Source organism: Delphinapterus leucas, chromosome 7 (assembly GCF_059928025.1).
Source record: "Delphinapterus leucas isolate spDelLeu-1000000601 "Yukka" chromosome 7, BTC_Dleu_Yukka2, whole genome shotgun sequence".
Lineage (NCBI taxonomy): Eukaryota > Metazoa > Chordata > Mammalia > Artiodactyla > Monodontidae > Delphinapterus > Delphinapterus leucas.
In genome coordinates, this window is record NC_143135.1 from 26,437,501 (window position 1) to 26,465,039 (window position 27,539).

Consider the following 27,539-nt stretch of genomic DNA (forward strand, 5'->3'; position numbering starts at 1 on the left):
TATTAAACCTTGTCAGTTTTGGACTGAAAAAGCATTGTATCATATTCAGAAACATAACATTCTGGTAAAGAGTTGGTTGGGTCCTGCTATTTTGATAATAATATAATCAGGTTAAAAAAATGTCATAATAGTTTGCAGTTAATTTTCCTTTAGAACCATCCGGAATATCTAAGGAAGTCTCCTAAGGACAGGGGTTTACAGGGAGTTTTATTCCTGAAAAGTTTTATCTAAAATAAGTTGTTATGAAATGAGATATATACTATTGAACTTATACTTAAATGGACTCTACTATGAATCTTGTATAAAGTGAAAAGAACTTTTGAAATGCAAATACCCTCCCCTAATGTTTTTGTAAATCCATACTTAAAAAATATCTAGCATACTTAAACTGATGTATACATGTACTTAAGGGAAAGGACTTGACAAAGCATGAGAGAGAAAATGAGAGTGGCAAGACATAATCCACTCAATTAGGCTGGAGCTTACAGTAATTTTCTTTCAAGGAACAGAGGCATCCTGAAAAGATCACAAAACTCATAGGGAAAAAGGAATGGGCCCCTTTGGGCCCAGAATAACCAAGTTACATTGAATACGGTGATATGTGTTTTTAAAGTTGTGTTATTTGGAAAAAGCAAGCCAAAGATACTGCTTAGTCAAAACTTCAGTTTTTCTAGTGTCCATGTAGCCAGGGCACATTTCTATTTCCCTAGCAGTAGAGAAAGAAGCTGGGATGTAATTTGTTGGGAGCTTAGTTAATATATAGCCCATCCCAAGGAAAGTGGACATAAGGGCATATATCATTTAATTACAGTAGTCAGGCTCATCAATACACCGACTTAATACAAGCACTAAGGCTGATGAACACAAACTACTCAAGGTGGTAATTGGAAAACACTTAAGAAAGGTATGACACAGGGCTTCCCTGGTGGCACAGTGGTTAAGAATCCGCCTGCCAGTGCAGGGGACACGGGTTCGAGCCCTGTCTGGGAAGATCCCACATGCTGCAGGGCAACTAAGCCTGTGCGCCACAACTACTGAGCCTGCACTCTAGAACCCGTGAGCCACAGCTACTGAGCCCACATGCCACAACTACTGAACCCCATGCTCCTAGAGCCTGTGCTCTGCAACAAGAGAAGCCACCACAGTGAGAAGCCCATGTACCGCAATGAAGAGTAGCCCCCGCTTGCCGCAACTAGAAAAAAGCTCTCGCGCAGCAATGAAGACCCAACGCAGCCATAAATAAATAAAAATTAAAAAAAAAAGGTATGACATATTACAGGAAAAATAATGTTACTGGTGCATAAAAATAAGCATTAATAAAAAACAAAGCAATAGGCTGCTTTGTACTTAGCAGAGGTTTATGAGAAGATACATTTTACAAAGTACTAGAATTATACATTTTTTGTAGCTTGAGAGAAGGACAGTGAATTCTTATTTCAGACACCTTTTATGATAAAACCTTTAAAAAATGAGAGGATACTTTGAACATCCATAAATAATACATTTTTCTTACCCTCATAAGGTAATACTAATGTTAATATAACTGCTCCAGTCATTCAGGATAGGATCAATTATTTTTAAGCAGAGGATTCTTGTAGAATTACACATTGAACATTCACGGCAGAACAAAGGGGAAGAATAAAAACTTAATAAATTCTCTAATTTTGCTTTTTTGCTGCAGGGAAACGTGAATGGGGAAGAATTTCTTGATTCGTAAATTAATTCCTTGGGAGAAGGATTAATGCATTATGTGGGCAAAACTAGGCAAAACTCCTTTTTGCTATTTGGTTTTATAGGCACCAGAATAAGATTAATTTCTCAACATGAATAGTCATTTAAATAAAATCGTATTAAGCAATTTTGCTAATTTTCACTGAACAGAATGATGGATAAAAGTAAGTCACAAGCTGATATCTCACAATAAGAAGATGAGATATGTTACATAATTGACACAGGCTTGTTATTTAAGATCTTTAAATGTTATTTTTTTATTAAAAAGTTCCACCCTTCGGGCTTCCCTGGTGGCGCAGTGGTTGGGAGTCTGCCTGCTGATGCAGGGGACGTGGGTTCGTGCCCCGGTCCAGGGGGATCCCACATGCCGCGGAGCGGCTGGGCCTGTGGGCCATGGCCACTGGGCCTGTGTGTCCAGAGCCTGTGCTCCGCAACGGGAGAGGCCACAACAGTGAGAGGCCCGCGTACTGAAAAAAAAAAAAAAAAAAGGTTCCACCCTTCTTGTCAACATATCATTACAACAGAATGAAAATCAAAGCTTAATCAGTTCATCTAAACTGTTTTAGTATGAGGTGAGGTCTTGCACAGTACCTTGTGACACATAACTGCTTGATAAAACATGTGCTGGATAAAAAAATGCAAATGTGGAGAACTTTCTAGGTTGACAACTTCCAAGGTCATAATGGTCTAGTCTGGTTGAAACACACAGTACAATTACCATCCATGAAACCTTGGATTTATAATCTTAAGTTCCTACAAGTCTATTTGATTTTAACAATCATTAACTTCAACTATATTACTACACTACACAACTTAAATATATCCTATTGCTGGAATGATAAAGAATGAACGTGATTGAGTTCCACAAATTCAATTAGAGGCTGGGATGTTTTAATAAATCCTCGAGGAATTTACCTAGGGGTAGACTCAACCCTAGGATGGACTTGTGAACACTCTGAGATTAGAAGGTAAAAACTAAATTGAGTGACTTTAAGCTGTTTTGGAAGACTTTCAAAACCATATTGTAAAATAACAATATTAATCATAGTGTGACTTGGAATTTAACATGAAATTTACCAATGACATTAAATATAAAATTGTTTAATAGTCTCCTGAACTTTGGTAGAAAATTACAATGACTAGCTAGGGAAAACAGACAACCCTAGACTAGAAACTCAGAGTGGTAAGTCAGATAGACTTTGAGTTCTTGTCTAGAGCCAAAGAAAAGAGAGATGCTTTTCCAGTATATAATCTGTAATAAGAAATTCTGTTACATTTCTGTTTTAAAAGGATATATCCAGCATACATTTTTGTTAGAAATACAATAAACTGTTAACCTCCATTTCCACAAGCCTTTTTTTTTTTTTTTTTTTCCTCAAGATGCTTCCTTTTCTTAGACCAGAGTTTGAGCAAACAGGCCTGGCATCTTGTGTAATGAGTCCTATCAAGCCCAGGATTCTTTTAAACACATTCAAGTGGCATTTGGAGTACTTCACCTCTGACAAAGTTTAGTGTGCATGTGTGCACATGCATAAGTGTTTTCAACTTCAGAAAATGAGCATTGAAGAGGGATATTGAATAACCCCAAGAGCTTATTAACCAGTACTCCTTGTCATCTCCTTAAAGAAACATGGAAAGCTAAAGAGCTTCTGTAAGGATGAGTGGAAATAAAGATGTGTAGCATATTGTGTGTAAGAGGAACAGTATGCTTATTTGTCAGCTCCCAAATGACAAGCTGCTGCTCTGTATTACTGTTACTAAAAATACTGTGCTTGGTGTGGTAGATGTGAAAAAATGCTTTAGTCTGATTTGGAAAGAATTCACTGAGGTAAAAACGCAACTGGGACCTTCTCTCTTTCACTAGCCTTGGACTTCCACTATTTTCCTTTAGAAATTTCTTTTCACTGCATTCTAAAGTAGACCCAAAACTCAAGGGCTAATTTATTTAACCCCTTCCAAGGATTTTCCCGCTCTGGGTATAGCAAATAAATACCAATTAAACTTCTCAGTACATTATAAAGAGGAAACATATCAAGTAAGTAGAAGGTATACTCCGATTTCTTTGTATTGATTAAGATGGCACACATTGTTTTAAGACTTGCTTTTTGGTGCTATTTCTAGATTTCATTAGATTATCAGATTCTCTGAAGGTTAAAATGAGAGAAGCATTCCACAGTCTCAATCAGGCTTAATACCATCTTTACCAGTAATAGTTTATGTCAAAGTGGAAACAGCTTTTCCGTATTCCTCAGTTAATTGACATTAATGTTTCATCTATGTCAAAGGACAAACAGAGAATCACGAAAAATAAATAAATTGTATACATATGCAAGAGCTGAGGTCATAGAAATACAGAAGGAGAAAAAGTGAGGGTAGAGTTTATTTGCTTAATATATACATAACTTTAAAAACTCCCTTCCTGCTTTCCTTTTTTTCTTCTCTCCTTCCTCTCGCAACAAACATTTATTGAGCATCTACTATGTACCAGGCAACAAGCTAGCTGGAGATACAAGGAGTCCCTGCCCTAAGAAGGTGCTGATTGTCACTGAGAAACTTTAGCAGATAAGGAAAGACTGAAGAACAGGTACTGCTCCTATTGAATTTAAAGGGCAAGTCAGAGTTAGGCAGCGTCAGAGGAGAAAACAAACAGCAAATTCAAAGCCGAAGAGGGGATGTGACAAGCAGACTGGGTTGTTTGGTACAACTGGAGTTTATGGTTTATGTGAGGAAACAGTCAAAGATAAAGATGGAGAAGTAGGCAGGGGCCAGTACATGTAAGGTTTTCATTCTGAAGGCAATGGTGACTCAATCAAGGATTTTAATCGTGGTAAGTGACATGATCAGATTTATCCCCTGAAAATATTAATCTGGCTATACTGATATCACTCTTGTGGGGCAGGGTTTGGAGTGGTAAAGAGGGAAGGACAAAACTGCAAGCTGGGAGACCAATTAGGGGGCTAGGGCAGCAATTCAGACAAACGATGATGAGATCCCATCCCCCAAGCAGGCAAAGCTGGAGACTTTGTTACTACCATCTGGAATCACTTCTGTGGCTCTTCTTCTTCTTTTTTTAAATTAACTTTTATTGGAGTATAGTTGCTTTATAATGTTGTGTTAGTTTCTGCTGTACAGCAAAGTGAATCAGCTATACGTATACATATAACCCCTGTTTTTTGGATTTCTTTCCCATTTAGGTCACCACAGAGCATTGAGCGTGGTTCTTCTTTTTTTTTTTTTTTTTGTGGTACGCGGGCCTCTCACTGCTGTGGCCTCTCCCGTTGCGGAGCACAGGCTCCGGACGCGCAGGCTCAGCGGCCATGGCTCACGGGCCCAGCCGCTCTGCGGCATGTGGGATCCTCCCCGACAGGGGCACGAACCCGTGTCCCCTGCATCGGCAGGCGGACTCTCAACCACTGCGCCACCAGGGAAGCCCGAGTGTGGTTCTTCTTAATGAAATTCCCATACCCTTTAATATTCACTCCTTAAGCATAAATTCTTATCCTGGGTATATAGGGAAGTTCACATCTGATCTACCCAAAAGATGCTGATGTGTTGCTGATATAATTTTTCACCTAGTCTCTCTCCATGAGGAAGTAGGCGTTAAAAGAAATGAAGCTTTGGTAAGAAGCTGGATGTGGAGCATGTGGAAAAGGAAGGCATCGAGGATAGGATAGGACAGTTGGATGGGTGGACATACCAATTCAGTAGATATTTATTAAACTCCCACTAAGTACCAGATATTATCTTGGGTACCAGGTTCACTAATGTTCTTTTTTTCTACCCAGGACCTCACTTGCATTTAGTTGTTATTTCTCCTTAATCTCCTCTAGTCTGTAACAATTCTTCAGCTTTTTTCATTGCCTTCTATGTATGCCCTTGATATTTCTGAATAATACTGATCAGTTATTTTGTAGAACGTCCCTCAGTATGGGTTTGTCTAAAGTTTTCTCATGATTGAAGTTATGCATTTTTGGCAAGACTACCACAGAAATGATGTGCACTGCGTGCTTCTCAAGGCATCAAACCAAGAGGTTCATAGTATATCATGGCTGATATATCTTATTTCTGGTGTTGTTTACCTTGACCATTCAGTTAAGTTGGTGTCTGCTAGGTCTCTCCAAAGTAAGTTTACTACTTTTCCCTTTGCAATTGGTAAGTATCTTGGTTAAGATACTTTGAAATGTGCAAACCCTGTTTTTCCTCAAAATTTTGGCCATTGATTTTCACACCCATTAAGGGATCTGTCTGAAACATTATTGTGTTGTTTGCCTAATGGCGTGTCTCTGTTTCCCTTTTTTCCTTTTATGTTTATTAACATGTTATTTACTCATATCAGTATTGACTCATGGATATTTATTTTATTCTATGGGTTAAAAATCAATACTATCATTATTTATTTTGTTGCTCAAATTCTTTCAGCTTTGGTCATTAGGAGCTCCGTCAGGTTGGCTCCTGTATTCTTCTGACCTGGCCTCATAATCTTTGTAAAGCAGTTCCTTACTTTTTGGTCCAAGAAGTTCAGCTTCATCTTGTGTTTTCCCTCCCTTGGTCCTGGAATCAAGCGCTTCTCCTAGAAGCCCTGGTTTCTTTTACTGTAAATTGGTGTTTAGAGACAAAGTCCTGGTGCGAAGTATGCCATCGTCACAGAGGTATCATCGCTTTAGGCCAAGGAGAGGGTATGTCTAAGATAGGTTGGTTAGGAAAAGCCTCTCTGATGAGGTCATCTGAGAAGAGACTTACATGAAGTGAAGGAGGGAGCAACGCAAAAGACCTGGGAAGAGCTTTCAGGCAGAGGGTACAGTGAGTGCAAATCGAGATGTAAGAACAGCATGCTTGGCAAGGAACAACAGCAAGACCAGTGTGGTCGGTGGGCCAGGGGAATGAGTAGAGAGGGAACAAGACCTTTGTGAGCCATGGTAAGAATTATGAATTTTAACTTCTATGGGAAGCCACTGGAGTGTTTTGAGCAGAAGAATAGCATAATCTGATTTACTTGGTGATAAAAGATTACTCTGAGTAATGTATGGCAAATGAAATGTGGGCAGGCAATGTAGGAGGTGACTGCAGCAGCTCTGGTAAAAGATTAACGGTGGCAGGACATAATGGGGGGTAGGGTCATGACTGTAGCTGCAGAGGTGGTGAGAAGGGGCTAGATTTGGTGCGTGTGTGTATTTATATAGAAGTACGTCAGGCATATAGAAAACTATAACATAATGTTATAGAAAATAACATTAAATGAAACACCTATGTACTTATGACTAAACTCTATCACATTCTAACATATGGTCACATTTGCTTCAGAATAAGACAGTAGTGAAGACCCTTGTGTACCCCTCCCCAATCCATACCTCCCCAGAAGTAAGCACTAAAGTAAATCTGACATTTATCTTTCTCATGGACACCTTTAACTATACATAAATAAATAAACATATAAATATCATAGTTCATGTTCAAAATTTTTATATAATAAATAGTATCAATGCATGTATTATTTTGAACCTTGTTTTATTTCATACAAATTTATGATTTGGAGATTTACCAGGTTGATACATGTAGGTCTAGCTCATTTATTTTATTTTTTTAATATATTAGCTCATTGATTTTAAATTGCACTACAGTACTGTTTCATTGTGTGAATATATGAAATTAATTTATCTAATTTCCTGTTGACAGACATTTATGTTGTTTTCAGTTTTTCTGTCTTATAAGAAATGCTGTATTCAACGTCCTTTTCTCCTTGTGCGCACGTCGATGTTTTTCTACAGTGTACATCCAGAAATGCAATTTCTGGGTCAAAAGATATATACAGTATCCATTTGACAAGGCATTGCCAACTTGTTCTCAAATGTAGTTGTAGCAATTTATAATCCCATCAGCACCATATGGAATTTCCTGTTTCTCTAAATTCTCACCAATTTATGTGACTGTCACACTTTAAAAAATTTGCAAATTTGATGGGTATGACATGATAGACATTATTTTAGTTTTCATTTTCCCTGGCTGCCAATGACTTTGAACAATTTTTTCTGTTTCCTCTTCTGGGAATTACATATGCCTGTTTTTTTTTAAATTAATTTTTATTGGAGTATAGTTGCTTTACAATGTTGTATTAGCTTCTGCTGAACAGCAAAATGAATCAGCCATACATATACATATATCCCCTCCTTTTTGGATTTCCTTCCCATTTAGGACACCACAGTGCATTAAGTAGAGTTCCCTGTGCTATACAGTATGTTCCCATCAGTTGTCTCTTTTATACATAGTATCAATAATGTATATGTGTCAATCCCAATCTCCCAGCTATGCCTGTTTTTTAATCGAGTGGTTATTTTATGACATACTCAATTCTGGGTGTTAATTCTTTGCTGGTGATGTGCGTTGCAAATTCTTTACTTCTTACATAGCTCATGGTTTTTTTAAATCAACCAGGGGTTTTAAAATGTAATATGGTCAAATACCATTGCCCTATTTTTTCCCCCCAGAAGTTTTAAAGTTTGTCTTTTCACATTTAATCCTTTAAAGTAACAGGGAATTATTTTTTTGTGTATAGAATAAATATTTTTCATTAGAATAACCAATTATCCCAGCACTCAGTCCTTCCTTACCTACGATACTGTAATGCCACATCTGACATTGTTCAATTTTCTGTACTTGAGGGGGTCTGTTTTTCTAAGATCTTTATTGCCCTTTATTGGCTTATGTGTCCATTCTGGGGCCGTTATATCAATTTAACTCTTTATGCCTTATGAGAAGATTTGATATTTGATAGAACAAGTCACCCTCCATGTTCTTCTTCTTTAAAATTGCCTTATTCTTGATTCTTTGCTTTTTCATTTGAAGTAAGGATCAGCTTGTCAAATTCTAAGAAAAACTCTGTCAGGAATTTGGCTATAATTGCGTTGAATTCCCCATTTTTATGATACTGAGTTTTCCTACCTATGAATATGCCAACTAAAAGGTCTTAAAGGGGTTTCTAATACAGTTTGAAACTTTTCTCCATAAGCAAAGTTGTACATCTTTTGTTAGTGTTAATTTCAGGTGCCATAACAGCATGCACATGTGGCAATTAACCAGCTGTGTGATCCCAGGATACAAGTTACTCAGTCTCTCCATGCCTCGGTTTTCTCATCAGTAAACTGGGGATAGTAATGGTACCTACTCAATAGAGTTTTTTGTGAAGATTAAAGTGTGAAAGCATTTAGGTCAGTGTTTAGCACATAATGACCTCTCAGGAGATTTAAAATTCTTCATCCAACAAATACTTACTGAGTTCTATGATGTGTCAGTGCTGTTTCTAGCACTAAGGATAGAGCAGTGAACAAAACAGATGAACCTTTTCTCTCCTGACATTAAGTAGTTCATGTGAGGTACTTTTTAAGCCTGGCACTAAATATATACTAGCAGCTGCTATAAGGTGATATCTGAGACCTAAAGGAAGTGAGGGAGCAAGCCATTTGGATACCTGGGCAAACAGTGTCCCAGACAGAGGGAATAGCAATGCTAAGGCCCTGAGGAGGTAGATGGCTTCGAGAAACAGCAAGGAGGCCAGCATATCTGAGTTAAAAAGAGCCAGGGGGAGAGTGGGAGAAGAGGACAGACACAGAGTGGAGGGCAAGACCACATAGGTCTTAATGGGCCACTCTAAGGACTTTAACACTGAGTGACTGGGAAAACTACGGTGGGTGTTTTGGTGAGCAGACTAACATGAGGTGATGAATAATCATTAGCTATTATTATTATTATATTTCCTGACTAGGTATACCTGGTGTATAAGAAGACTACTGAATATAGTAATTTAATGGTGATAATAATAGCTAATGCTACTATTAGCTAAAAATATTAGATAATCATAATGCTTATAAGGTACCAGGCACGTTACGTAGTTTAAGACATTCAACCCTTTCAACAGCCTTTTTACAGGTGTTAACTGCAGCATAGATAGGCTAACAAATGACCAAAGTTACAGGGATGGTAAGTCAGTCGTAGGTCTGAGATCTTTTGTCTGGCAACACTGTTGATTCTCTAATAGTTTTGGATGCCCTTGGATGTAAACAGTCACATTATCTTAAAGTAAGTAAGGACAGTTTGGCCTTGTCCTTTACAGTTATAATACTACTTAACTCTTTCCCTTTTTTTTTGCGGGGGGGGGTATATTAAAATGGTTAACGTTTCTAGTAATAATGCTAAATAGACCTGGAGAGAATGGACATGCTTACTCCTGACTTTAGTGGAAACATTTCTAAATTTTTACCATTAAGAAAAATGTTTCCTCCTTGTTCCTGAGGGTCAACTATTATCAGAATAAGAACTTTTCTTCTATGCTGAGTTTCCTAGAAAAAAATTTTTTTTTAAATTCCCAAGAATGAGTACTGAATTTTATTAAGGACTTCTCTACATTCGTGATATTGAATCATTCCTGGTTTTACAAGAGAAACCATACTTAGTAATGTGTGTGTGTGTGTGTGTGTCTGTGTGTGTGAAAGAGGGAGAGGGAGAGGGAGAGAGAGAGAGAGAGAGAGAGAATGAACTGCCAAATTCCATCCAACAGTGTTTTATGTAGGATTTTTTTACCTATGGTCATAAGTGAAACTGATCTATAGTTTTCTATAGTTTGTTTTTCCTGTTTTACCCCTGTCTTTTGATAATACTTGTTTTATAACATGAGTTGAATAGCTCTTCCTTTCTCTGTTCACAGCTTTTATAAGAGACAGATTATTTGAAGTTGTGTTAAAACCATACTTCGTACCTTTTTTTGTGGGAAGACTCGACTAGCTCCTGGATGTTGTTAAGGTAGAGTTGATGAGACTTGTTAAAGGACTGGCAGTGAGGTGTGAATGAGAGAGGATGGCTCCTAGTTAGTGGTTTAGGTGGCTGGATTCATGCTAAGTACTAAGATAGGGGACATTAGAAGGGTAGGAGAGGGTGGAAAGGTGATTAATTCAGATTTTGACATGTTTGATTTCAAGTTTCTTTGTGGTAAGATGGAGATATCCAAAAGGTTGTTGGGACTACATTGGAGACAGAGCTTTGAGTCTGTGGTTCACTGATTCATTTCATTTTTTTTTTTTTTTTTTTTTTGCGGTACACAGGCCTCTCACTGTTGTGGCCTCTCCCGTTGCTGAGCACAGGCTCTGGACGCGCATGCTCAGCGGCCATGGCTCATGGGCCTAGCTGCTCCGCGGCATGTGGGATCTTCCCGGACCGGGGCACGAACCCGTGTCCCCTGCACTGGCAGGCGGACTCTCAACCACTGCGCCACCAGGGAAGCCCTCATTTCATTTTATTAATTCAAAAATATTGAGTGTCTATTCAATGTCAAACTCTGGGTGTGCAATCTTTCTCCTCTTCCTCCCAGTTCAGCCTTTCTGACAGGGATTATGCCATTCCCCACCCCACTCCCCAACGCCACCATCTAGTATCAGTAGCAGCTATGTTTCCTGTGCTTCTCTTCCCTAACATTAGTTTTGGGTCCCCTCCTTCTCCTAGAGTTTCCTCCCTCCTGGGAGAGGACGTGTGATTGATGGGGGTTGGAAAGAAGAATAAATGTAGTGTTTGAAATTAATTTTTAAGTTGGAAGAATGCTAGACATAAAGTAAGAACTTAATTAATGCTGGAAATAAATTAAGTCCTTAAAAGCGCTTTGGGCATTGTTCTTGGCTATAGAGCCAAGCTAGAGTCCACTTCACAAATAGGTGTCAAAGTCAATTTCTACCAGTAGACTTGTTAGAAAGTCATCATTTAAAATGTACATATTACCCTGAGTTGAGGAGGGTTTAGGAATGTGAATAGTACTTAATCTCCTCATACATAAAATAAAAGGGTAGGACATGGTGATATCCTAGGTTCTGTGAGCCTTTAAAATTTTATATAGTTTAAATGTAGAGATATTGACAGTGAGATATTAAATATTGGAGGATGAGGAATTCTTTTCTGTGGAGGTCTTCAGAAGAGGTATGCTCTTTCTGCATATTTCAGTTAAATGCATGTCTGCCTAAAGGCTAGAGAAAGGAGAGGTGAATCATGAATGCAGGGAACTAAATATGGACATAGAACTGAACAATCAGGGAAACCACAGGGACTAGACACAAAAGCCTGGCTTTCACCACAGAAGACATTTAAATGAGCCCTGTGAGAAACATGCTATCAGAAAGATTCTGGCAGGAAGGAGAAGTCAGAAAGTATACATTTCTCACTCTGAGGATTCAGCGTTATCAGACAGAAAGCAGAAAATGTAAAAACAAAACCCAAAACAACAAAAAACCCTAATACTTTTTATGGAAGAAAACCTCTGTGGAAGTGAACTGAGCAACAGGACAAGGGCATGTCACATCTATCTGGGTCAGGCTGTACCTTCAGGCAAGACAATCAAGGACTCTGAAAAACCAATGACTGCATCGCAGGTAGCCTGAGGGAAAGACCACTGTGACAGGGAAGAGAGAGATGCTTTTGAGTGAGAACGAGTTTAACCACGTCTTAAGGAGAAGGCAGTTGCTTTCCTGGAGGTTTCAGTGCTCTGAAAAACCTAAGTTTCTCCAGAGTCCAGAAAAGGCCGTATGGTGACCCTTGGGAGCCTCTGTTATTCATATCGGGGATGAGATCCATCACAAATCCGGTTTCCCTTCCTGGGAGTGCTATTGTGCCAGCAACAAAGTTGGGAGAAGAGTAACTACCAACCGACCCATCTGCCTCCAGGAAGTACCTGTATCAATATTATAAAAGCCATAAAGGTTCACTGATGCTGACAGGGAATAAAGCAGCTTAAATGGCTCTGATGATGTTCAATAAAATCACCCATATTTAGTTTTATTTTCTAGCTGCAGGAATTACTATGTGGTTCAATTGATGTATTTATTTTTCTGAGTATTTTTTCTCCTTCCTTTTACCCTCACCCATAATTCCTTTCCTCTTTTTACCTATACTCTAGAGAACTTGTTTAAATACATGTAAAAGCCTCCAAATTCTTCTGATAGACTATAATTAGAAATTAAATAATGGATGTTTTGAAGATCATTTGTTAGAATTAGAAATCACTGACAGAGGAAGTAATTTGGAGTAGTAGCTGTGTGGATATGTATAAGATTTAGGTCCAAGTTGATGTGAGAAATAGCTCTCAGAAAAGCCAAATGCGACTATACAGGGCCATATAGAACAGCTGCATTTTTATCATATTTTTCTTCACTCTATAACTAATCTGCGTATAAGTCTTGTTGATTATTTATTGGAAGTGAATTTATGCATCTCTTTCTTTCCTTCCTCACTTTTACTATAGTTTTTGACACTTTCATAACCTCACACTTAAAATAACTGCATCCTTCTTTTCTCTGCTTCCACCAATATATCTTGTATACTTCCACCAGACTAATATTTATTAAATGTTGCTTTTAGCATATTGCCAAGAACCTGCACTGGTTCTCCATTTCCTCTTTGGTTGCAAGGCATTCTGCAAATCATCCCCATCTCAGTTACTTTCCCCAACACAAGTTTCCTTCAGTCAGGCCAGTTTCTAGACTGTTTCCAAGTGTGCCATTGGCATTCAAACCTCCGTGCTTTCAGTTGCACCCTTCTCTTTCAGGAGGACCTTCCTCTTTCAGGGTTTTCCTAATTCTACCACATTTCAGGTTTGGCCAAGTCCTAGCACCTTCTTTATTCTAGACCTAATTGACTTTCCTTGCTGAGCTATAACCATATGACTACTCTGCACAATTTACATTTCATTATATGTGGCCGTTTCTTATCTACTAGCCTTTTCTGCTCTACTATATTTTTAAGTTCACTGAGGGTAACAGAGATAGTCTGATGGGAGTGGGGGTGGGGAAGACACTGATAATACTCACATTTTAGTGTTCATTAAAGTAAATGTTAACCAGAAATCTATGCTATAAGATCTGGGTTTACTCTGCTGAAGAGGAATTTATTTAGATGTATAAGAGAATAATATAATAATATTAACTACTACCGTGAGGGAACACAACTAAAGAACCTGTTCACTGCAGAAAAAGAAAACAATTGGAGGATGTTCTACAACTATCTTCAGCTGCTTATCTCTAAGAAAAACTCTGTAATCTACAATTGTAAAATATTCTGTTTTGCATGTTACAAGAAAGCTCTTTTTTTGGATATAGTCCAAATATAATTTTAAGCAATAATTTTTATGCTTTAATTTGCTTCGTCCTGAAGAAAGTTGTTTGGCATTAAATATAAAGAAGGCTGTCATGACTTTATACTAATTTATCTCCCAACTTTATTTTCTACTACCTGGCTCCTAGGTTGCCTGCAAAAATCATTAATCATTGTTAAATAAGTAAACCTCTCATGCCACTCACCCTGGGGCACACTACAAAGGGTTGCCTATGAGAGAAGCAGCCTAATTTAGAGCGTTTGTTTTTGTGACTTTTTCTTTGGGGTTCACGTTTAAAACCACTGCTGCTTTCCTCTATCCACGGTGACTTACTACCGATGGCAAGTCTCTCCAGAATGGAAGTCACACTACCTCCTCAAGGAACCTCAGTTTTGGCTGTCTGGAGGATGACTCTTGGGAGTGAGTGACCCCAGGATACCCAGAGTGAATTTTAGGCAGGCCATGAAACTAATATATTATGATCATCTCAAATATATCCTACATGTTATGTAAAATTGCATCCAGTTCTCTTCCCTTGATTTGGTAACAGAGAGAAACATACTTTATTTCTATAACTGCAGCCTCTTCCCCTCCACCTTTCCCTTCCCACACTCTGTGGCTTCTATGCTTGCTTCAATTCCTCTGCTTTCCCTACCATGGGGATCAATGTTTAAAGTCTGCTTATACCAGTCACATGAAGCTCCCAGGTGATCCTTTCTAACATAGCCCCTACCACCACCTAAATTCTGTTACTCTCTCATGCCACACTAACATTTGGTTTTTACCTATACTAAAATACTAGCACTGCCTGCTTTGTGTTAAAGTTAGTACTTGTGTTCGCTGCATGGCTTCCGCATTTGACAGTAAGCTCCCTAAAGAAGGTTACGTCATATCTACCTTTCTATGTTTATCTTTCCAACCATGGTTTGCATAGCATCCCATGTATGTGTGCGTATGTATATATATTTATATACGTTTATATATACACACACACTCAATAAATGTTGATAAAGTGAATAATATATATACTTCAAAGTCTGCAAATAAAAGAAAATGTGTAATATGTTTTCCAACTCACTAGAAGTCCAACTTTATTCTATTAAAGGAAGTTAAGAGGTTCACTGTCAACAGTCATCAACCTCAAACTTTATTTTCCTATTTCACATTTCTTGGCAGCATAGAAGCTGCTGAAATGGCATTTTGAATTAAAGCAGTACTCTTACATTTTATTCAACTCTGGTATGACTATCATTTCAATATTATTTAAATCTGCTACGCAAAAGTCATGGACAACTTGCCTCTATTATTAAGGTACCATAAGGCATAATTGTATCTAAATGATTCAGGATAAAACACACACCAAACAGTTTTGCTGAAATCAACTTATGTAGTTGAACAGTTATTGTGTGCTATTAAACAGTTGGCACATTTCGCATTTTTGGCATGTAGCAGCTAATTTGGGTTTAGACTTATGTTGTTTAAATGATGCCAATGTGTACTTCTCACCTTCTTAAATATATCAAAATTCCTCAGAATGCCAAACAAAATCTATCCTCTGGGAGTAGAATGTGCCAATAGTTTAATGGTACATGGAAGCATTACTGGATTAACTTGAGAGGGGAAAAAAGATCTTTTTCCCAACAACTGACTAAGGTCTCATAAGTGAAAATGAATTATAGCCCTGGAAATTATCTGGTGAACTTTAGGCCAGAGAGCCAAATCAGATAATCCAGTGCAAATTTTAGAATGATGTCTATATAATTCCTTCAACTTTATAGCCTTTGGGTAAAAAATTGGCTTTCTTAAATCTTCTCTTGGCAACTCGAGAGCAAAGTATGTCTAAGAATTTGGAAAGAAAAATTTTCTTTTTTTTTGTTTTCAGAATTTGGGCTGTGGTGGTAGTGATTAAGGAAATGGGAACCCTGTGAGTAAAAATTCAGATAAATATGTGCTGTACATTCAAAATAAATGGAAATGTTGATACTAATCATGCAAATTATGGATTTGCTTGTGGTCTGGCAAGTATGTGCTTGTTTTGTACACAGAGAGGAGGGAGTTCAGCAAGCAATAAATACAGCCTAAGATATTTGTAGATAAACATGTCACATTTGAATATCGCTATCTATTGGTATTTTAACTTGTTCTTTAAAAACTCATGTAGGAGGATCGCCGGGAAGGCTTGTTAAAATGCAGACTGCTGGGTCCACTGCCAACAGTTTGTGTTTCTACAAGTTCCCAGGTGATGCTGATGCTGCTGATTCTCAGATCACGCTTCGAGACCCTCTGTCCTAGAATGTAAGGAGCAGGTGAAGTGACTGAATCAAAAGAGGAGATGAGATGTGGGCCGATGAAGTACAGTCATCCCCCGTTATCCGCAGTTTTACTTTCTGCGGGTTCAATCAGAAAATATTAAAATTCCAGAAATAATTTGTAACTTTTAAGTTGCAAGCCATTCTACATGACAAAATCTTGCGCCTTCCTACTCCCTCCTATCAAGGATGTGAATCATTCCTTTGTCCAGTGAACCAAGCCTGTTAGTCACGTAGCACAGGGGGCCCCAACCCCGCCACCCCCTCCCCCCACCCGGGGCTGCGCAGCGGGAGGCGGGCAGCAGGCCAGCGAGCTTCATCTGCCCATCCCCATCGCTCGTATTACTGCCTGAACCATACCCACCCCCCCAACCCCCAGCCCCACTGCGTAGAAAAATTGTCTTCCATGAAACCTGTCCCTGGTGCCAAGAAGGTTGGGGACCGCTGACTCAGCAGCCCTCTCGGTTCTCAGACTGACTGTCTGGGGTATCCCTGTGCTTGTATTCAGGTAACCCTTATTTTACTTAATGGCCCCAAAACACAAGAGTAGTAATGCTGGGCAATCCCGATTTGCCAAAGAGAAGCCATAAAGTGCTCCCTATAAGTGAAAAGGTGAAATTTCTAGACCTAATAAGAAAAAATATTTGTATGCTGAGGTTGCTAAGGTCTACAGTAAGAATGAATCCTCTATCTATGAAATTGTGGAAAAAGAAAAAGAAATTTGTGCTAGTTTTGCTGTCCTACCTCAAACTGCAAAAGTTGTGGCCATGGTGCACGATAAATGCTCAGTTAAGATGGAAAAGACATTAAATTTGCACAATAAGATATTTGGAGAGATAGAGAGATCATGAGATCACATTCACATTACTTTTATTACAGTATGTTGTTATAATTGTTCTATTTTTTTACTAGTTACAGTTAATTTCTTACTGTGCCTAATTTATAAATTAAACTTTATCATAGGTATGTATGTACAGGAAAAAATATAGTATATACAGGGTTTGGTACTATCCTTGGTGTCAGGTATCCCTTGGGGGTGTTGGAATGTAACCCTGCTGATAATGGGGGACTGCCGTTTTCAGTTATAAATCCAGGGCAATGGATGAGATGAAGCGGGTATAATCCCAAGCTGTGGCAGTAGGAATGCAAGAAGTGTTTACCTGATGACGGACCCCGTGCTGGCTGTGAGAGGTGACAGAACGTGGGGGTTCAGAGCCTGCATTATGAATGAGGTAGGTGCTCCACCACCTGAGTAGTTTTTGAGCACACAATTTGACTGGCTCTTCCCTTCTGTAAGCTGAGGTTAACATTAATGCCTTCTTCATAAGGTTTTTATGAAAATCAGATGGGTTAAACCCGTAAAGAAATTAGCATAATGCCTAGCATGTGGAAGCATTTAGCAAATATTAGTTATTATTTTGAATTATATTAGTAAGTGGGTCAGTTCATCACGTAACTGAAGCAGTTATGCATACAGAAAGTGTCAAAGCCTTCCCACTATATAAATTACCATGATAGACAACAAAAGGGGAGTAGAAGGGTATAATGAAAAAAATCTTTTTTGAGATCTGAAGTCTAATTTCCACCTGGATATATTGATGTCTATTATTATTTTTATTAGACATTTTTTCATGGGTAGCATTTTACATTTTGCTCCTAAAATGATTACGTGTTATTTCATTTTATTTTTGTAACACCCCTGTGAGGTAGAATCTGAGGAAATGGGTCCATATATATTTTATTGCTAACTTAGTACACAGATACTAATTGTGGAAACAACCTGCTTAGAGATGGTAGAACTTTTGTACTGACTGTTAATATGGTGTAGTATAACCATTACAATTGCCAGTAGATATCATACCTTATAAAATGGTTAAACATGGCATTTATAACTTTCTTAGCCCTTATAGATGAACAAGCACATTCAAAAATGAACTGTCGGGCTTCCCTGGTGGTGCAGTGGTTGAGAGTCCGCCTGCCGATGCAGGGGACACGGGTTCGTGCCCCGGTCCGGGAAGATCCCACATGGCGCAGAGCGGCTGGGCCCGTGAGCCATGGCCGCTGAGCCTGCGCGTCTGGAGCCTGTGCTCCGCAACGGGAGAGGCCACAACAGTGAGAGGCCCGCGTACCGCAAAATAAAAAAAATTAAAAAAATAAAATAAAATAAAGAACTGTCATTATAACATTCTGCTTTGCTGGTTAAAAAAATTTCCTTTGGATTTGATTATCCTTTGAAGCTTGGTAGAGAATGAGAGCCAAGAATAACTTGAGATTTTCTCTTTTAACTGGTAAGATTATTTTGTGCTTTAATATAAATGAAGTATTCTATTTATTATTCCATACGTGAATTATTCTATTCATTCTATTTGTTAGGAAACAATTCAAATAGAAAACACAATGTACCTTTCCTAAGATTCATAGTGAATCTATTTATCATGAGCTAAGGAAATCACATTATATTCTTTCAATCTAACTTTAATTTTGGTTTCCAAACAATCTATATCTCTTTCAAGGTTAAAAGCACTGAAAGTACACATTGAATGCTAAGGAAAATCTTAAAATTTCCTGAAATGCATTAGCAATCCTATTTATATAACAAATATCTTGTTTGTTTATGATGGTCTACATCATTAATCTAGATAAATAAATGGAGAAGTGAAGGGAGCTGGGTTTGCTGTTTTGTCCATTGCCCAGCAACCAATAGTTACAAGCGTTCTGTAGCAGGGCTCCACCGCATAAGACAGCGCTATGGCAGCATATGCCATTTTCTATAACGATGCTGATTGAGGCAGGAGAGCCTAAGAACTCACATTTATTCTAAGTCAATAGGGCAAGTTTGAGGTGTTTACTTGTTAAAAATTGTACTTCCGTAAAATATTAATGTTTGTCACAATTGGGTGATGGGTACATAGAAGCTTTTGTATATCCGTATGTTTCAAATACTTAATTTTTTGACAAAGTGTAAATGTTCACGAAGCTAATTATGTGCCTTCATTCTTTAAAACCAATTTTTATGAACTTTGAAAAAATCATAATAGTAATATAGGCTTATGATAAAATACTGTAAAAGATAAAATAAAATAAAAAAATATAAAGCAAACAACTACAAGTGCCCCTCTCTACTCCTAATTTCCTAGTTACATTCTCTGAGGTAACCATCCTTTGTTTTAACAGATTATATATTCTTCTTTATTATTAAAAATACTTTTCAGAATGAACAGATATGTAAACAACTATAAATCTGATCGTGGCAAAATAAGTTTGAAACAGATTTTATAAATGACACATCAAAAATATGTAATATGAGAAAAATGATAAACAAAATCACATTTTTCTTCTTCTTAACCTAATATTTGAATATTATTAAAGATATAAAGCAAATGGCTTTTAAAACCATTTTTGCCATTTTTCTTTCGTTGGAAGTAAAGTTTACTTCTTTCATAAGCTTTTGTTTATAAGTTAAAAACAATAATGTAGCAACAGTTCAAGCTTGAGTTAAGGTCACAGGCACTACTATTTTTGAGATAGATGAGTCTCTTTAAGTGAAAAAATATACTGGAGGTATATGAATAAGATGCTGCTCATTACCTCAGTTTCTTTATTATTCAATTGGGCATAATCCCTGCCCTGAGAGTTGGAGTTTACTAGTCTTTGATATTCTTCAGTGGATACAGTGAAAAGTGTAAAGGCAAGAAAGACACATTCACCACATTCAATGACTTAAGTAACTGTGTGGAAGGGAGGGTCCTCTGTCCAAGAAAAAGTGTGAATACAGTAGCATTTGTGGCTAGGCCCCCTTAGAGGTTTGGAATAATTTACAAACAAAGGAAAGGACCTTTTGACATTCAACAAAAGGGGTCATTTTATCTTTTATTCCTTCAGAGGAGTGCTTTATTAGAAAAACCATGAGTCCTGATTCTCCCAAGTCCTGGTTCTGTCATAAATTAGCTACCTTGAACCAATAAATTACCATATTTAAGTCTCAAATTTCTTTGTGTATAATGTGTAATTAATATCTGCCGTACTTTCATAATCCATCGCACTCTCGGCTAGCAGTTATTATGTGTAACAATATAACAAATGAGACAGCTTTCTTCCTCTTATGTTCCCAGACAAAACCCTTGCTTTACATGTGCTCACTTTAAAATAAAAACACACTCTAAAAAATAAAGCTCTTGTCCTTCTGAGCCCAAAGCTAAGGACACAGATACTGATGTACTTAAATCTTATGGCCACAAAAGTCAATCCCAGAAATTATTATAAAATTGGAGCCACTCATTCTTGGTCTTATTCTACAAAAAGATACTTTATTTTGAATATGAGACAAGGTCAAGTCTCAAAAGATATAGCTCAAGCTTAGAGAGTCCAAGAGGAACTACTATTCTACTCAGGAACAGAATTTATCATAGATTATGCTTTTGCTTTTTATTGTTTGCTAAAGAAATTTACAATATTAACACACAAATCCATATGTCAGTCTATTCATAACATGTAACATGGTGCAGTGGTTCTCAAAGTGTCTTTTTTGGAACACTGTTGCTGTATGATAGGAGTCACAAACAAGGCGGTTCTATGATCAAATAATTTTGAAGAAATTTACAATATTAACACACAAATCCATATGTCAGTCTATTCATAACATGTAACATGGTGCAGTGGTTCTCAAAGTGTCTTTTTTGGAACACTGTTGCTGTATGATAGGAGTCACAAACAAGGCGGTTCTATGATCAAATAATTTTGGGAAATGCTAGGTTAAACAAAGTTACGTGTGTTTGTGTGTGTGTGTGTCTTTAGGATTGCTGTTACTTTAACTACGAATTTCTAAGTGGGGGCTATATTATCCTGAGTTTCCTCAGCTCATCGGATCAGAGAATCCTTTGTTGACTTGGTGCATCTGACGGCATTAGTGTTATGCAGCGTGCATGTGGGACATGCTGGCATATCCTGTCCTGTAAGACTAGCCCTCAGAAATCACAGATGATCCCAATATTCCTTAGATTCTCCCTTTCCATCAGCTCTCCTGCACCCCACCTTCCTTATTTCTTCTTCTTTAAATTGTTATAATACTACTTCCCTGGTCTCCTTTCTTCTACCCCATTCTGCATGCTGCCTAATAGTCAACTTCCCCAAACTTGCTCTTTTCTCTTTTCTGAAAAGCCTTTCCACTGTACCTGGGTTTAGGCTCCCTAATTCTGTCCTCAATAACACCCTGTTCTGATGTTCCCAGTTTGCTTTTCTGATATTATATCCTGCTTTTCCGCTAACAAAAAGTTTACTCACTTTCCCCAGTCTGCTCTCCAACTTTCCATATCCCATCCTCTGTTCATGTGCTCCTTCTGGCTGAAATATCTTTTCTCCATCCTATCCACTTTGTCAAAGTCTATTTGATGCCCCATCCTCCTTTGTTAAATCTTCTCAGCCTTTTTCTGAAAGGGCTAGGGAATGAACATTAATTTTTACTGTGTGCCAAGGACTTCTCAAAGACTTTGCTCTGCATTAAAAATTATTCCTTCTACCAGCATATAAATATAACAGCATGGTGACTGGTACTTTTATTGTTGCTTGACAGGATGGACCCATCCTTGACAATAGGGACTAAGTGAGACCTAAAGAGAGTCTTCAGCAATTGGGCCCAGACACCTCTCAAACCTAAAAGGTGGCAGAATGTACCACAGCTATCACCCCAACCTCCATATAAAAATTTGGGGAAAGGTGGGCAAGACTGATGGGGCCGCTGGTCTTTGTGGGAAGTACAGTGCTTGTGATGAAAGGAGATTCTATTCTATGAAGCTAGTTTCGAAGGTGCTGGCAGGGTTTCCGAGAGACTAACTCAAGGACTAGCTGTACCTGTGAGATGAAAACATCAGCATTTCATTCTCCACTGGTGATCTGTGAGCAGAGAATGTGCTAATCCGTCCTGTGCCTATCTGACCAAGGCAGACAGAGCTAGAGAAGAAGGGCAGGACAGAGAGAAGGGCAGTGGTGGAGCAGCCTGCATTCGCAGGAAACTCCTGTGGGACAAGGTGGAGTTGCACTTGAGTCAGCTTGCTGGTGCTCTGCCCGAGGTGATGACCTGCCTGGCAACGGGAGACCATCAGCAAGAGGCTGGCGAGGCACACCACTGTGGGCACGGAAGGAGGTGGCACGACTGCTATGCTCTGACCTCAGAAAACAACACGGTGTGGACACCCTACAGGGCTCTCTGAAACTCTCATCTATCTAGGCTTTGAGAGGGCTAGGATTTGGATGCTGGCCTCAGATGTAGTCAGAGAAGTAGGCATAATGGACAGACGACTCTACAAGTGGGCAGCTGTGTAAAGAAACATGTGCCCTGTTACCACTCCATTCTCCCTGGTCCAACACACTGGAGAAGCCAGGCCCTGCAAAGAGCAGGGAGACCCGTCTTCAGAACCAGACACAGCTCTCCAATCCCTCTCCACCCTTCAAACAGTGAGGATCCCAGTTCAAGCCTGCACTGGGTAGAGGGCAGATGAGATTTTAAACTGCATTAGAGGCTAAATTTTAATAAACAAGTGGCCCCAAAGTTGGTGAATATGACAAAGATATACCTAAGGGACAGGAAAAGATTTGACAAAGACAGTTGAAAGCTACCACGATAGCAAATAAAATTGTTTAATATGTATACCTCCTGAGTTGACATTCCTCAATAAACTGGTTAAATAAACAGGTTAGCCTTAGCTCTTATCCCATATTTTTCTATGGTGACATACTACGTTCTGGAGGAAAAGAAAGTCAGTAGAGGAAGCAACCATCACAGTCTGTGGCCTGGTCCCTTGAAAATCCCACAAATAAAGTTAATGAGAGTTATTAGGATCTATCTTGCTGGCAACTTGAAGGCACATGCATCAAGGAATCACACTGCATGTTGTCTTTGAATTCTCTTATTTTGGAGGGATGGGTTAGACAAATTGACCCAGCAATTTCTCCATTATAATGTCAAGATTTTATAATAGCAATTTCAATCAAAATAGTGGCTTTATAATAGCAATTATGATTAAGATGAAATGGCTGCAGTCAACACTAGTATTTTTACACAAAGAAACATGACATCACCTTTGACAAGGGAGACAAAAAGAAAATAAAGTCAACATTGTGGTAGATATTGGTAGACAGCCCCCTTTCTTCCTGCCTCACACACTTTTCTTCCCAGTGCAGCCTTCTCAAGGAAGGGTCTAAGTATTTACCAAGAATGTTGCCTGGCAGAGGTGTCCAGCAACTTTCTTTCCACTTCTTTCTCTGAGACAAAGAGGTCTGAGGCCCAGCTCTGTCATTAATTAGCTGCATAACCTTGGGCAGGGCAATTTGGGTGGGGATTGGAGTAGACATCTACAGAAGGTTTTAAAACATCACAATTCTAGGAGTATCCACAAATCCCTGAGAGAAGCCTGTTTATTTGATAGTTGCTTTTGATGCTCTAACTAGACCAAGGCAACAGCCTGTTAGAGAATACCCAAGGTACCTGCAATCAATCAGGATTTTATCTTCTAGAAATTTGCTTTAAGACAAAGCCACCAACATTGCACAGTGCTTACAAGTGTGATTTGCTTTTTGAGTGAATGTCTCAGTTATTCACTCTTTCAGTTGTCCAACAAGGATCGCTGTTGGACAAACCCAGCCAGACTCCCTGGGTTTGAATCTTCAGTGTACCCTTTATTACAGAGTGACCTTGGATACCAGTTACTTCATCTATAAAATGAAGATAACAATGGCACATACTTCATAAATTTTTCTGAGGATTAATGAATGAATACCTCTAAAGTGCTTAGAATAGTGCCTGGCATAACAGATGTTAGCCATTATCTTATTATTTTATGGGTAGATTTGGTTTAGCCTGCAGGCAGCTTCATAGATGTCACACTCAGAGCCTGGGGTTTTATGCTCTGTAACTGCTGCCTTGCAATTCTTAATATTTCTACCTTTGAATCTGTGTTCTGTAAGTCAAGCCTGGTGGGACAATGGCACACGCACAGAAGGATAGCTACACTGCAGTCTCCTCCTCCCAGGCTCCAGCTTTCTGCTCTCTGCTTCTGTTCAGGCAGGGTGCCCCTGGGTATGGATGTGGAAAGGGTCAGGGATGGCATGTATCCCATGGCATCTTGAGGTGGGGCACAATACCAGGCACTGGGCTAGACACACAGAATTCAAAGAGAAACAAGTACTTACACTTCCAATTCTGATAAATTATCTTACAGTGCATCAGCTGTCTCATCGAAATCAACTAGAAAACCTATAATAACAATTAAACATTTTAAAATAAATTATCAGAGAGCTGTTCCAATATGGGTTTACATTTCCTGCCTACAGGTTTCACTTCAATGATATATGGGATGCTTAATTATTGATAATGGAATCCTACACAAAATTGGATCTAATGAAAGAAATTACTTTATAGGAAAAGAGATGTGGAAGAAGGTCCATGACCATGGGACCCACCGGTTATGAGGCGGGGGCATGGAGGCAGCTGTCCTGCCCAGGGCTGGCAGTGCTTCAGAGCGTTTGGTGGGCACCAGGCAAGGGCAAGCTTCTAGTCCACCTCTGATCCAGGGAGCTATCATGTTCCAGGGTGGAGGCTGCAATTCCCATCTAGTGTGGGTTGGGGCCATGGGGCTATAGGAAGGGGAGATGCCTGGCTCACTTCCCCACCTCTGGCCAAGGCACAGCATCTCAAGTGGCTGGAGGAGGGAAAACCTGATATCTGATGCGCAGCTTATGCCTGAGCCATGGGGTGAGACCACCAGCGGCCCATGAGAATCTGTGCTCTGAGAGTATCCACCTGCCTGAAGGAACATGACCCAACCTAGCAAATGCAAACACCACTACAAGCTGAGAGACAGACCATGGAAGAAAGGAAAAAAACGTTTCATATTTTAGTACCTTTAATGGCACTTTTTCCACTTTTTTTGAACAAGGGGCTCCACATTTCCAATTTCCTTGGGCTTCACAAATTGTGTAGCCTGTCCTGTCTGCAAGGCTTACTTTCTTCCATAGAAGGCTTTTAAAATAGGCTCTTTTACTAGGCATTATCACTGAGAAGTCACAGATGGCGGGCGATTAAACTATCTGAATACAGACAATGGTAACGGTAAACATCATACATGAATTTTAAAATGAATTACTCAAAAACTCATACTAGCTTAATATTTTCAAGATTACCATTCTCTTCAATCCATTTGGCAGAAATCAAGTATTGCCTCTTTCCTGAATTCTCAACTCTTAATCATTAGTGCTTTGGACAAAAGAATGAGCACTGAAAACAAACAACAACATAAATAAATAAGATTTTAAAAAGTTTCCTGTGGGAGGTCTTCTCTTATTACCAATGGCCAACCAGGATAAGTGTGCTTTTTATCTGAGGAATATTTCAGTTATTTAAATATCTGAGTACTATGTATGTTTATATCATGATAATGATATAAATTACACTTATAATTTTTCACCCAAAAATTGAATCAATATTTTCCACAACAACGTATTATGGAAGCATATAATAAAAGTGAGGAAGGCAATGGAGAGGGCTCTGCCATCAGTCAGGGAGCAAGTAGTAAAAGTGAACTCATTAGCATTAAAACAGTTGATAAGTTACTGCCAATTACTTAAATTATAAAGGCTTAAAGATCAAGCCTAATAGGGCTTCCCTGGTGGCGCAGTGGTTGAGAGTCCGCCTGCCGATGCAGGGGACACGGATTCGTGCCCGGGTCCGGGAAGATCCCACATGCCGCGGAGCGGCTGGGCCCGTGAGCCATGGCCGCTGAGCCTGCGCGTCCGGAGCCTGTGCTCCGCAACGGGAGAGGCCACAACAGTGAGAGGCCCGCGTACCGCAAAAAAAAAAAAAAAAAAGATCAAGCCTAATAAACGCATCTAAAAACAAAATCAATAGTACCCTGGATCTTATGAATTGTACATGTGTTTTTAGTTTGGTCAACATTTGGATGTTTTTATTTCAATAGTATTCAATGGTATTCTCAATCGAACCATTTCATCTGAGAAATGATTTGCTCATTTATATTTTCTGATTGATTAATGTCCTTAGGACGCTGCCAAATTAGAATTTGCTACCCCAAATATTCCCCACAAGAAGACTTGCCACTGGTTCAAAAGTGTACCAAATGAAAGAAGGCAAATCCAGATTCCAGCTGAGCAGTCAGGAAGCATCATCTTGGACTGAATGGAAAATCAGGAGTTGAACACACAGTTTTAGAAAACAGATTAAAAAAAAGAAAAAAAAAGCCAACATACTTAAAAATACTAACAAACCAAAAGCAGTGTTGTGTTACAGTCCTAATTATATTTGTGCCTACAACCTATGTTACAGACCATAGTCTTATAATTTTCTGTTTCTCTTAATGGCAACAGGTTAATAGCCACAAGGAAAATCTTGCACACCAAGATCGAAAGAAGCCTGTTGGTGTAAGGCATTTGGCATCAGACTAGAGTTGCACACGCTGACATGTCACAGTCTTGAAACAGAAACTTCAAAACTTCCTTATGAATGCTGAAGGCAAGTCATTGACTTCATACTAGCTCCAGAGTACATCTTTCTGGGGACAGCATTCAACCACGTAAACAACAAAACTGGGCAAGCAAAGCCTGACTGTGTACTTGGAAGTGAAAGTCTTAAGCAGAACAAAGTATGAGTCAGCTTCCAAAGCCATCAAGCTTCAGATAAGAATCTATGACTAAATACAAAATTGGAAGTAAGCAGCATATACAATAGCAATTCTGACAGATGGGGCAGCTTAGCACTGAGCAATAGTCCCCATTCCTGTACCGTGATCACAAACTCCCCTGGCCTGGCTTCTCAGGCTGGGCAAGAGAGCCAGGGGGAACATGATTTCATTCCATCTGGTCCTTGGCACTTACCTTCCTTTTGCTTTATCTTGCAGTGTGAATCTGCTCATGTCCTGGTGTTCTCTCCAACTTTTCTTCCTAGCTATGTTACTTATGTTTCTTAAGTGCAAGGGTTTTGCACAGCATGTCATGGTTGGTACCAGTCACTGGTGGACACTTAAGAAGGGCATTTTAAATCTTCAGTTTTTCTCAATGACCTCAATTGATTAATTAGTACTATTCTTGGTTAAGGTATAAATGTCTCAGGGAGTCCACATTTTACCAAAGGACTTAAAAAATTATAAAGTTTTATTGTTCCTTACCAACTATTCCTTTGCTTAGCAACTGAAAGACACTTTCATTCATTTTATCTTTTTGTTTTTTTGGCCTGACTAGAGCACAAGAGTAGCTGGACTGTGTGCCTGCGTCAGCGGGTTACCACTTCAGTACAACTCAAGCAAAACAATTTGAAAAAGTGCCAAACTGTTTTGGGATTGGACAGACAAGGGTGACCCTTCATGATTCCATGAATA

At 38.9% G+C, this 27,539-nt stretch overlaps 1 protein-coding gene across 2 annotated transcripts in view; it reads right to left on the reverse strand.

Moving 5' to 3' along the window:
- ELP4 (elongator acetyltransferase complex subunit 4) overlaps positions 1-27,539 on the reverse strand; it is a 244,242-nt gene that overhangs the window by 22,241 nt on the left and 194,462 nt on the right. Inside the window, exon 10 of one of the 2 annotated variants that reach the window (XM_089915008.1) lies at positions 1-27,539. This exon is cut by the window's left edge and continues 21,388 nt beyond it; it is cut by the window's right edge and continues 6,292 nt beyond it. The exons of the other annotated variant lie outside the window; for it this stretch is intronic. The gene's annotated coding sequence lies outside the window, so the exon portion shown is untranslated. 2 annotated transcript variants of the gene reach the window in all.